This window comes from Gracilinanus agilis, chromosome 2, assembly GCF_016433145.1.
Source record: "Gracilinanus agilis isolate LMUSP501 chromosome 2, AgileGrace, whole genome shotgun sequence".
Classification (NCBI taxonomy): domain Eukaryota; kingdom Metazoa; phylum Chordata; class Mammalia; order Didelphimorphia; family Didelphidae; genus Gracilinanus; species Gracilinanus agilis.
In genome coordinates, this window is record NC_058131.1 from 177,110,422 (window position 1) to 177,123,892 (window position 13,471).

Here is a 13,471-nt window from a genome sequence, read left to right on the forward strand (position 1 = left end):
CAAAAAAGGGCCAACTGAGGATTCATATTGATCCTTTTCTGAGAACTCAGTTTAAACTTTGGCATTAGTTCTTCTAAGCTCTTGATACCAAATGTGTAGCACAAGCCTTTCCATCATTAATGGCCAAAGGAGCATTTCCCCAAATTCCAGGTGTTCAGTTAAAACCAGGTAGAGAATATTGTGCTCTAAGGATCTTATTGGCCATTCTCTCTTTCCATAGGCAATGGAGATTTACTGAAAATTTCTGGGGCCCAAGAATTACTTAACTAGGTCTACATACTAGAAAAAGAGGCAATGTGGTTCTACTTGTAAGAACACTGAATTTGGAGTAATGTGATGTGGATTCAAATCTCAGCTTTGTTATTTACAAACTCTGTGGCATTGGGTGGATTTCTTATCTTCACTGGGTTTTTTCACTGGAAAATGAGATGCTTAGAATAGATGATCTCTAATCTTCCTTTCAACTTAAATTCAAAAAAGAATTATCTGTGGGAGAAAGACTCCGTAAGATGATCCTGGTAATAGTATGAAGGATGGATAAGAAGGAAGAAAGAATGGAGAGAACGTGACCTATAAGGAGGTGACATCCAAAAGTTCAAAGGGGCAACAAAAAGGGAGTCATGACCTATAAGGAGGTGACATCCAAAAGTTCAAAGGGGCAACAAAAAGGGAGTCAATGGGAATAGAGAGGATGGGACAGAATAAGAAATGTTTTGGACACAGAATTGCTAGGACATGATAATTGTTTGTATGAGAGATAAAAAGGGAAAGTTAGGGAGGGGTTAAAGAGAAAAACCCATCTTCTTGAATTCAAATCTGGCCTCAGACACTTACTAGCTGTGTGTAAGTCATTTAACTTTCCTAGCCTCAGTTTACTCATCTGTAAAATAAGTTGGAGAAGGAAATGGCAAACCACCAGTATCTTGGCCAAGAAAACCTGAAATAGGATCGTGAAGAGTCAGACACAACTGAAAACAACTAAACCAAAAAAGAACCCCATGGCTATGAGCATGAGAGAACAAATGAATGGTGGCCCCATAGATAAAAAAGGTAGAAAAAGCATTAGATCTGAAGCCAGAGAACCTGAGTTCAAATGCAGCCTCTGCATCTTCCATAGTCCTAGGCAGCTTCTTTCTTCTTTCTTCTCTCTTCCCTCTAGGCCTTGTTTTCCTCATTAGGCCTTTCTTTGGTATTATCCCACTTTCCACTCATACTAGAGACTGGAAACAAGTGGTTAAGACAAAGTACTGTAAAGGGAAGGGGCTACTGTTAATGACTGCTCTGAGGGAGGTTTTTTGAAAATCAGTCAATCCAAAAAAGCATTTATTCATCACTTACTAATTGCCATATAAACATGTCATTTTTGTTGTTAACATTTTTCTATTCAGTAGAGCTTTGTCTTAAAGTGAATTTCACTAGTACAATAGAAACCTCCAAGATAGATTCTTGAAAAGAAACCTGGCATGATGGTTAAGAACAAGCAAGGGCATACGGTAAAGAATGGGATCACTTTTGGAATCAGCAATAGTCATGAATAAAATTAGTTATTTTCTAAAATGAAGGGTGAAGTGGGGCAGGGAATTATTTTTTAAACTGTACTTTGATTCTTTTGATCTAAGTGACCTCCTTCATGTGGGCCCTCTCCCAACACTCCATCATGGTGAATCTTGTCCTCATCTTTCTTAGGGTGTCTACCCCAAAGTGTTGGGTGCCTCAGAAAAGCCCTGCCCAACTTGATTAAGCATTCCAGCCTTCTCCTACTCTCTACGTGCCTCCCCATTACCCTGTGGGTGACCCGTGCCCCTCTTTCTTAGGAGATTGTGGAATTTCATGACTCACAGTCATATGGCACCACCAGAAGAATATTATGTGAAAAAGATGGGCCTTTGTTTCAGAGAGAAGGCCGGGGTCATTAAAAGCACTGCACACTATAGAACACAGAAGCCAGAAAGTAGTGAGTGCGAGCCAAGAGAGAGCAAGCTATTTTAGGAAAGTGTGATGGCCTGCTCAAGAGTACCCTGATTCCATAATGGGCAGGAGAGGAATCTAGTGAAGGAAATGATGCCTATGTAATTTGTTTCTAAACCAACAGTGAACTATGCTATTGAATCAGGAGGCTAATTAAACCAGGCCATCTGGAGGCATCATGGAGTACTGGGAAGCGTGTTGGACAATGGATACAATAATGTAAAGGCAAACACTGAAAGACATCAGAACTCTGAGCAATGCAGTGACCAACGATGACTCCAGAAGACTGACAGCAAAGGATGCCTCCTTCCTCTTGGCAGAAAGGTTCAGAGATCAGAGGACCGTAGATTTAAGTTGGAAAGAAACTCAAAGATGAACTAGTCCTACCAGTTCATTTTTTACAGATGAGGAAAAGGAAGCCAAGACAAATAAGAGAGAAGGAAATAAGCATTTATTAAGCGCCTATCTTGTGCCAGGCATTTTGCTTAGTGCTTTACAAATATTATCTCATTTGACCCTCACAACAACACTGGGAAGGGGAGGTTATCGTCATCCCTATTTTTATAGTTGAGAAAACTGAAGCAAAGAGAACTCAAGTGACTTTCCCAGGATCATACAGTGAGTGACTAAGATTTGATTTGAACTCAGGTCTCTTTGATGCTAGGCCCAATATTCTATCCATTGCACCAGATATTCATTTGTTTTGTTTTGGTACAGGGGAGATCTGGTATTTTTCTAAATTTTCCAATTACATGTAAAAACAATTTTTAACATTAGTTAAAAAAATGTTTTGATTTCCAAATTTTCTCCCTTCTTCTTTCCCCACCCCCATTGAGAAGGCAAGAAATTTAATATAAACTATATATGTGCACTCATGTAAAACATATTTTCATTTAAGTCATATTATAAAAAAAAAAAAAGAAAAAGAAAGTAAAAAATAGCCTGCTTCAATGTGCATTCAAGCTCCATCAGTTCTTTCTTTGGAAGTGGATAGCATTCCTTGTCACAAGTCCTTCAGAATTGTCTTGGATCTTTGTATTGCTGAGAATAACCAAATTATTCACAGTTGATCATTGTGCAAAATTACTGTTACTTTTTGCAATGTTCTGGTTCTGTTCGTCGCATTTGCATCAGTTCCTGTAAGTTTTTCCAGTTTTTGGTCATCATTTTTATAGCATAATAGTATTTCATTATAATCATATACTATAAGTTGTTCAGCCATTCCTCAATTGATAGGCATCCCTTCAGTTTCCAATTCTTTGCCACCACAAAAAGATCAGCTATAAATGTTTTTAGCTAGTGCCAGATTGGTTTTTTTTTTTTTTTTTTTTGCTGTTGCTTATTCCTTTTTCCATAGCAGATTAGTGTTTCAAAGTAGGACATGGCTTTCTTTCTTAGCTTCTTTTATTTTTTTTAAACCCTTGTACTTCGGTGTATTGTCTCATAGGTGGAAGATTGGTAAGGGTGGGCAATGGGGTCAAGTGACTTGCCCAGGGTCACACAGCTGGGAAGTGGCTGAGGCCGGGTTTGAACCTAGGACCTCCTGTCTCTAGGCCTGACTCTCACTCCACTGAGCTACCCAGCTGCCCCCCCCAGATTGTTTTTTATTGTTTTACTGCTTTGTAATAGTCTGAGATCCAGATCCTTCCTTCACATTTTTCCATGAATTCCCTTAATATTCTTGGCCTTCAAATACTTATTTCTTAGAAAAAGAAAATGTCCCAGACTTGGAGTAGCAACAAACTGAGTTAAAAACTAAAACATTTATTAGCTCTGTGACCTCAAGCAATTCATTTAAATTTTCTGACATTCATCTGTAAAATGGTAATAACATACCGATAGTACTACCTTCACCTTAGAGGGTAAAGATAATATGTGAGGCTCAAAGATAATATATGTCTAGTGCTAAAGGAACTTGCATTATTGTCCTTAGGGATGTAGAGGAGAGAGTAGAGGATACTCCTTTATTTGCAAGGAGTTTAGATGGCCTGTAAGATCTCATCTAATAATTTGTAGAGTCTAAAATTCCATGACCATGTATGGAGGAGAGATTGGATTGGGACACTTGTCATGGATCTGAGTATGCAGGCTTTGATTCTGTGAAGAGGAATCCATTGCATTCTGGCCCCACATTGAAGGAAAAATGTAATCAAGGGCCCTTGTGGCCTCTAAATCTCCACAGGATAAGGAAAGGTGCTAACAATGCTGGACATCTGACTGAAGCAGAAAATGCCACCCATTCATTGGGTGGAATCAATAAGCATTTATGAAGGTCCTACTGTGTGCCAGAGAGTATGCTAAGCACTGAGGATGCCGAGAAAGATAGAAGACGGTTCCTGCCTTCAAAAAATTCACTGTCTAATGGAGGAGTCAATGTACAAATAACCAGATAAATACGATAGATGATAGATAGATAGATAGATAGATAGATAGATAGATTCATATATGATAGAAAAATATATAGATAGATTAAATAGATGAATGGATGATAGAGAAAGAGAGATAGAGAGAGATTCACCTTTGGGGTCTACCTGGCCCTCAACTCTGACCTGTGACTCAAAGAAGCTGCAGAATGTGCAGCAGGCAAACCCTGGTAAACCATCTGGATGGATGGACTAAACCAGGTAGAGGGAGCCGATATGAATAAAAAGCTAAGAATCAAACACCAAGGAAGAGAGATTCCAGAGGTGTGCAGATGTTCTCCGATTTTATTATACGTCTGTAGAAATGTATATAGGACGGTCAACCAATGGGGCAATTCAAAAGGAAGTCGGGCAGATGTATAACATGGTTAGAATTCACTTTGGTGCCTTTAACCTTTTCTGAAATCTATAAATGAAGCAGTGTGGTGTAGTAGGGAGAATCCTGGCCTGGAGCCTAGCAGCTCTACCTTCTAGTCCTGGCTCTCATTTATTATTTGATTTCTGTGGGATCCTAGACATTTATTTCCCTTCACTTCTCCCTAACTCTATTTCCCTACCTTTATGGCAAAAGTGTTGGACTGCACAATCCCTTAGGTTCCCCCTGAAATCTAAGATTCTGTGACCCTATGAGGTCATTTGCGTCACTCATATATTAGCTTTCTAGGTAGGGGGTGGAGTGGACCCTTTAATTGGCTGGACAGCCTGGAGGTGGGGAGGAGAATCACTTGTATAAAGGTCATGGGAAAGGGGAGAAGAGAGAGCCAGGGCAGTATCCAGGAAGTTATTAAATTCAAGAAAGGCAGTATTTATTGAATGCCTCCTATGGGCTCAGGCCTGTGAAGCTACACAAGGGCTATATATGGCACAGAACCTCTACCTTTAAAGAGCTTCTTCTATTCACTTCTAAGGTACAAACTAGAATTATGCACATGTAGAAGAAACAATTCGGTGACAACCTAAGGCATTTTGTGGTTAAATAACAAGGAGTCTTTTGTAAGAGTTCAGAGGAAATAAATAAATAAACACACAAACAAATAAATAAATGAATGAATAAGTGAATAACTAGGGCTGTAGGGCTTCATGGAAGAGCTGAGACTTGAGATCTGTCATGAAAGAAGGGTAAGATTTGATAAAGACCAGTAACTAGGGTTAGGTAAACAGAGCATTCCCCAAGGGTCCTGCCATTTAGAGGATGCTGACAGCACACATTCCCCTCAGGAGTGGTTTTACAATTTTGTAGCTTTGTTTAGTATCTATTTAGCAAGAATAATTTTAAAAAGAAAGTTACCAAATGGGTCTTCTTTCTTGGATCATTTGCACCACCATCCCTCTGCCCAATCCAATGCCAAGAAGCCTAGATGTGCCTTCAGACCTGGCCTCCAAAGGTTTCTCTACCAGCACCCCATTTCCCAACTTTTGCAAAAGAATTTGTATTGAAAAGTTGTTTATTTGAGGACATTATTTATGCTCCTTGCTTTAGCCAAGCTTTATGAAACTTATTCCAAGTGTGAAAAATTCTAATTATGGCTCTAGGATTTAGATGCTAACATAGGAAAGGGTATCCCAAGAACAGGAATTAAGTAAAGATACAGAGTTGAGAAAGACTGAATATGGAGTATTTAGTGAGGTTTGCTCCAAATCCATAGGTAGCAACCATAATATGGTAGAATGAGACCTGCATTTGGAGTTAGGAGCCCCAGCTTTTAAGCCCAGGGCTGCTACTTACTGCCTTTGTGATCTTAGTCAGATTATTTAACTTCTGTGAGCATCAATTTCCTTCTCTATAAAATGAGAGGGATAAATTAAAGAGATGATTTCTGAGACTCCCTCTAAAATCTTACCATCTTATTCTAGGTCTAACTGATGAAAATGATTTTATTTTCATTATTCCATTTAAATTTTTTATTGTTTTTTACTTTTTTGGATATAATTGTAGATTTTTGTTCTTAAATTTATATGTTTTATTATATATCATATATAAATTATTGTATATGTATTACATATAAATATATATTTATACATTATATTTTAATTATATTACATATGTATGTATTTTATGAATTATTTTGATATTTTATTCTTTTTTTTTTTAGATGATGGAATAGTGTGACCAGCCAGACTTCATACACACCAAAGCAGGGCAAAAAAGGATAAATGTAGTAAATCCTGAGTCCATACATAGGAATGTATGTACATTTGTGAGTGTATATGGTTGTAGGAATGTGTATATGAGCATCTAAGTGTGTGGGAAGGGCATGATTGTCTCTTGTTAATTCACCAAGGGTATTTATATTGTTTAGATTGGGAGAGTCTGCCTAGGAAAAGAAGAGATTGGAGACAAGGTCAGAGAATGCAATTAGGGTTATTTAGCCATTAAAAAAGAAGGCCTGGTAAGGCCAGCTACGAGGCACAATGGAGAGCAGGAGTCAGGAAGATCTGAGTTTAGTTGTATGATCCTGGGCAAGTCACTTAACCCTGTTTGCCTCATCTGTAAAATGAGTTGGAGAAGTAAATGGCAAACCACTCCAGTATCTTTGTCAAGAAAACCCTAAATGGGGTCACAAAGAGTTGGACAACACTGAAATGACTCAACAACCACAAGATCAGATACCTAGCTATTTTCAAGTGTTTGGGGTTTATCAAGTGAAAGAAAGATGAGATTTTAGGATCACAAATTTAAAGCAAGATGGGATTCATAGGGGGTAATCTAATTCAGTCACCTCATTTTACAGATGAGGAAACTGAGACCCTAAAAAGGTTAATAAATAACTTTCCCAAGGCCACATAGTCTGAGAGAGGCAGAGGCAGTATTCACCCCCAGGCCTACTTGACTCCAAATCCAACACTTTTCATCCCATCACATCTGTTATGCTTGACCCCTGAAGTGGGGGCAAGGACCAAAGAGTCAAATTTGCAGAAAAGCAGATAGAAGAAGAAAAAAAGGGGGGGGGGCCGCTGGGTGACTCACTGGATTGAGAGTCAGGCCCAGACACTGGAGGTTCCAGGTTCAAATCTAGCCTCAGACATTTCTTAGCTGTGTGATCCTGGGTAAGTCACTTAACACCCATTGCCTAGCCCTTACCACTCTTTTGCCTTGGAACCAATACACACTATTGAGTCTAAGATGGAAGGGAAGGGAAGGAGGAGGAGAAGGAAAAAAAAAACTAACAATAAGGATCATAGAATTTAGAAGGCAGATCACCTCAAGCTAAAGAACTGCCTCAAAGAAGAATGGGCAACTTTTAAGAGATAGTGAGTTTCTCATCACCAAAAATCTTCGAGCAGAGGCTAGACAACCAGTTGTTGAGAATGTTATAGAAGGGATTCCTGTGAAAGTAAAAGTTGAACCTTTGAAATCATCTATGTGTTTTTTTGTTTTGAAAATTATTCCAAAGAGGCCAAGGAGCCTAACCACAATACTGATCATAAAAACAGAAATACAAAAATAATAAAGCCTGCAGTTAACAAGTAAATATATGGACCTCTGAATAAGAAAACAAAATGGTCAAAGGAGAGAAGAAAACAAAAATAAAACAAAACAAACAAAAAGAACCTGAGGGCTTTCCCTGAAAGCCCAACAGGAGAGCCTTTGACCCATTAAACAAACAGGTTTAGTGACTTGTCCACCACTTGTCATCACAAGCCAGCAAACCTTTATTGGGAGCCCACTCTGTGCAGGGCATTGTGCTAGATGCCGTGACATGAGGAGAGCCGAACCTTCTGAGCTCCGAGGCCAGTCTTGTCTGCTGTCACCTGCTGGCTCCTACCATCCCCTTCCCCCTGACCTCATCAGCCCATCTTCCTGGAAGTTACACAGAGGCAAGTCGGAACAGATCCTGGTTTTTCTTGTACATATCCAAAGGGGTACATGCAAAACAAAGATTCCATTTTCTCTCTCCCCTCCCTGGAACAGAATACATTTGTCCCCAAAGTGTCTCTCTTTATTTCTTCAAAGTCAATTTCGATTACTGTACATCTAGTCTTACTCTTTTTTCTCTCTTTTAAGCCCTTATTTTCTATCTCCAAATAAATGCTATGTATTTGCTCCAAGGCAGAAGAATGGTAAGGGTAGGCAATAGGGGTTAAGTGACTTGTCCAGGGTCATCCAGCTAAGAAGTATCTGGGGTCATATTTGAACCCAGGACCCTCCTTCTCTAGGCCTGGATCTCAATCCACTGAGCCACCTAACTGCTCCCCCTCCCTCTCCTTTAAACCTAGCCCAGCAGTCCTTCTCAAGGCTAGATATGGGAAAGTGGAGGAGCTCTTCTGTTTCTGAGGGACTCTTGCATTATAGATTCTTACATCTTTCATTGCTCAAAGGCAACTGAAGCAGAGGCAAATGTACACAGGATGAGAAAGAGATAAATTTTTATAACTGCTGGCACCTTTACTGGAAAAATATGGACTAGGAGCTGAACAAAAGAGATTTTATTGATTCATATTTTTATAGATTCTCCAGAGCATGGGACAATGTGGATCCCCGCCAATTCTAAACAAATGAGATTCTAGTGCCTTTGGGTGGAAAAGGGCTGTAAGGTAAGAACTAGTATTGCAGAGTTGGTCACCTCAGCAACCTCCTCTTCCCATTGTCTTCCTTCAAAAGATTGGTAAAGAAAACTCTTTCCCTCCTCTCCGCTCTCTTCCACCAGAGATAAACTCACTCGAAAATCTTAGGGAAGGGAGGCTCTCTGGTAAAGAGCAGCAAAGCCTAAACAAGGGGGAGTAACTAGCTCTCGTCACCACATCCAACCCTCTAACACACACATTACTGTTAGAAGTTGAGAAGTAGATTTTTGGATGACTATATAGGGGAATGATTCTATACTAGAGAGAAAAGGCTGCTACTGCTCTTCATTCATCTAAAACAGTGGTTCCCAAACTTTTTTGGCCTACCGCCGCGGCGCCCTTTCTAGAAAAAATATTACTTAGTGTCCCCTGGAAATTAATTTTTTTATATTTTAATAGCAATTAATAAGAAAGATATATGTATTAATGTTTCTACCTTTTTCGTAAAATATAGTAAAGAAAGGTGTAAATTAGAAACATTGAACTTTGAAAGTAGTTTCATAATTTCAAAGTTCAGTGTTTCTAAGGTAGAAACATTAATACATATATCTTTCCTATTAATTGCTATTAAATTTTTAAAAATTAATTTCCAGGGGGTGCTAAGTAATATTTTTTCTGGAAAGGGGGCAGTAGGCCAAAAAAGTTTGGGAACCACTGATCCAAAACAACAAAGTGTACTTAAATTACCAACAACATATTGCCATATTGGTCACTAATGGGATTAGACAACCAAAAATCAGGCTGTTGGAGGGACAAAATACTATACAAGTTACACATCAAGTCTTGAGAGGAACTGCTTTCAAGGAGGTGAACCTGCAAAAGCTAGAAATTCTTCCATGATTCCCTTTGGTCATAAGGTGATCCAAACAGAAACCTGGAAAAAATTTCCAGTTGTCCCTTTCACACAGGGCATGCAGAAATTTCTCAGGTTTCCCTGCACACAAAAGTGATGCCACTGGGGCTCCAGCCAGAATTTCTTCCATGTCTCTGCACTACAGGGCACCTAAAATTTCCCTAATGGATTTTTGCCAAGCCTAATAGAATTTCAAACACATATAACACAATAAATTGGACAAGCAAGCTTAGTTAAAAAAATAACTAAGTAAAGAACTGTCCTTTCGAACACATTCAAGGCTCCCCTAAAAGGGGACTAAATACTTGGGAATTGATTGGAATCAGTCCCTCAAAAACAAAAGAGGTCCCTCTCCCATTTCTAGCCTTGAAAGGGAGCACTGGGTTTGGTTTAAAGGAGCTGAGCATTCATCCTGGTGCCCAGGATCTGGTCCAATTTGGACCAGATTTAGTCCTATGGAGCCTGCCTCTAGTGAGAAGGGGGATCTCTCTTTGTCCTCGTTGGCTTGTTAAATCCCCCACCACAATAATCCCCAAAATAATTTTAATTAGAGTAAACTAGATTATGGCTCACAAGTGGGGGTGGGGAGGGCATCAGCAAAAGGAGGGAAGCAAAAAGGGTACTCAATCTACAGTATGCATCTGGATATGGGAGGGATAATTTCTTCTTCCACACAAAGGAATACTAAGCATAAAAGAGTCACATTAAAGTGAATTATGAAAACAGAATTCAGTAACTTACAACTACTATTACAATTGTTAGAATGCAAATATAATCAGAACATAAAGCAGTTTTCAAAACTACTAATTAGACATTTGAAATTTTGCATCAGTTGGACATTATCCAAATGATTCCCAGTATATAGCTGTTGTTAAAACAGGCTAAGCTTGGGCCAATCCCCACGTCAGCAGTTCTCTTCTCTAATGTAGAAACTCCCTCTGCTTCCAATTGTCTTCAACCCAGATTCTTCCGGTCCTTTCACACTTACAAGGTTGCCTTCTATCCTGAATATGGCCACCTTAGAGCTGATGCTCCATCACTTAAGATCAGGAAAGAACTAACATGGAAGGGGATAACAGCAGGCAGGGGTTTATAGCACCTAGTTTAGATCACTGGCAAGGTGCCATATTCACATGGGACAGAGGAGGATTCTTCCTTCTCCTCCTCCTCTTCCTCCACCATCCTCCACTGCAGTTACATGATACCAAGAGAGCATCGAGGAAGAAAGAGATAGAAGAACAATTACAATTTTTGTACATTCAATGGATTATCAGCTCTTTCCATTCAGGAGTCAATTAAGAGTCTGCTCATGGGGGCAGCTGGATGGCTCAGTGGATTGAGAGCCAGGCCTAGAGACAAGAGGTCCTGGGTTCAAATCTGGCCTCAGACAGGTCCTAGCAGTGTGACCCTGGGCAAGTCACTTAACCCCCATTCCCTAGCCCTGTAGCAAAATAAAAATCGATATAGAAGGATATATATATATATATAAAGATATTAGAGTTTAAAATTTTTTTTTTAAAAAGAGTCTGCTCATTTTGAGCCCTTTAGGCCTGAATCATATATGATTCAAAGTCTCTCCTCCCAGTCCAACCCAGCCAGGTGGTGCAGTAGACAGAGCAGTGGGCCTGGAGTTAGGAAGCAGATTTCAAATCTAGACTCAGGCCCTGACTACCTGTGTCACCCAGGACAAATCACTTAACCTCTGTTTGCCTCAACTATAAAATGTTGATAATAAAGGATTGTTGTGACAATATTTGTAAAGTGCAGAACATAAAGCCTGGCCCCCCTTCTCCACCTCACCCTTACTCCTCTATTTTACAGAGGAAGAAACTGAGACTTCCAGAGGAAAACTAACTTCCCCAGAGTCAGAACTCAAATTTGAACTCATGTCTTTTCACTCTTAAGGTCTCATGCTCAAAGACCTCATATCAAGTGTCCTACAGACAGTAGGCATCAATAAATAAATACACATTAGCAGGAATTTTTAAGAAAATAAGACAAAACAAGTCAAAAGATGAGTACTGTCAAACTAAGTCCTACAAAAGTTCAAGGATGAGAACTGGATAAAGTGGGACTCCATACTATATTGTGTGGATTTTTTATTTGCACAAAGGTTTTCAGGTAATGAACTATGAGTAGATAAAACACTATTTGGAAGCTGTAAGATGCTTTTGGTTGTCTTGTTTTCACACACCTCTTGTCTCTGCTTTGCTGTGAAACAGCCTTAGCTTGCCTTAGCTTTTCTTGGGGTCTCCGCTGCCATCTGTTGGTCATAATTGGTAAATTTCCTCCTACATCTAGTGAGTGGGAGGTGAATGAAAACTATGTGGCTGTTGGAAGAGACATTAAGGATCAAAGAACCATATGGACTATTGGACTTCAGACATCTAATCTAATCCAGCCCTTTCCTTTACCAACGGGGAAATTCTTAAACTTTATGGAGGTACAGACCCAAAAGCCAATTAGACACAAAAAGGGTGTATGGGAAGTCTTCCCTTGCTTCAAAACTCAGCTTCTAAGTCCCATCTTCTGCAGGGGTGTGTTCTCAATTCCTCAGCTGTTAATGCCTTCTTCTCACATATTACCTTCCCTGGATTCTAAATAAATCTTCCCTGTACATAGTTGGGATCTCACCATTAGAATGTATGTTATTTAAGGGCAGGGGTAATGATAGCTTACATTTCTTGGTATCCCCAGATATTAGTATAGTGCCTGGGGGCAAATAGTGTTTACAAAAACGCCGGTCAGACTAGTCTCCGTCTTCTCCAGTTCTCCCAAGCCCTTCTTTCCTTTTCTGTTTTTAATTTGTAATTTTTCGGCTACTTACATGTAAAAAAATTTTTTGGCGTTCGTTTTCTAACATGTTGGGATCCACATTCTTTCTATCCCTCCTTACCCTCCCTTCTCCCTGAGAAGGTAAGAAATTTCACGTCCTTCTTTCCCGGTTCCTTTCTCAGTTCCATAAACTTTTCCCGTCTGGATGTTTCATTTGTGCGATAACGTATGAAAATGTACCAGTGCGCATTTTCCAAACTGCGGTCCTCGAGAGTCTCAAGAGACCTTTTCCGGGGGGCCAGAAGGTCAAAACTATTTTCGTAATATGACATAACCTAGTTTTCTCCCTTTTCCAACTACATTGTCTTTGTGAAATCAGATTTTCATTTCCTTTAATCAAAACAACGTCGCTACAAGTTAAGACATTTTAGAGTCCAGCGTATTACGCCAGCCAGACACAGGCAAAATAATACCACTCACCATTATAATTCGTGATTATTTGAAACATAAACTTACGATATGTTTGTTATTTCAAAAGAAAGTAACGTTTTTAAATCCACTTAGTTACAGATAACACTAACGTGTATATTACATCCTACATGTACAAAGTTACTTTAATGGGAAAAAAATCCAGAATTAGAAAAAGAAAAATCTCATAACTGCATAATTTCTTGAATTTCCAAAGATCAACACAAAGTTATAAGATACTTATTCTTATGATACCTTACCTGCGGTATTTTGCAGGAGGAATTAAGAAAAAAAAGGTTCTGGTTCGGAATCAGACGGGTAATGTACCTATGCGTAACAAGAAAGGTGAGGGCGGCACATCTCACACATACGCGTGAAATCCCAGTCATCACTTGTATGAACCAGAAGGATCTAAAAA

At 39.3% G+C, this 13,471-nt stretch overlaps 1 non-coding gene across 1 annotated transcript; it reads right to left on the bottom strand.

The window, feature by feature from the left end:
• Window positions 1-13,361: 13,361 nt before the first annotated feature.
• On the bottom strand, window positions 13,362-13,464 carry LOC123238550. The gene has a single exon (XR_006505704.1). It is a non-coding gene; the product is annotated as a small nucleolar RNA U13 (small nucleolar RNA).
• Window positions 13,465-13,471: the final 7 nt, after the last annotated feature.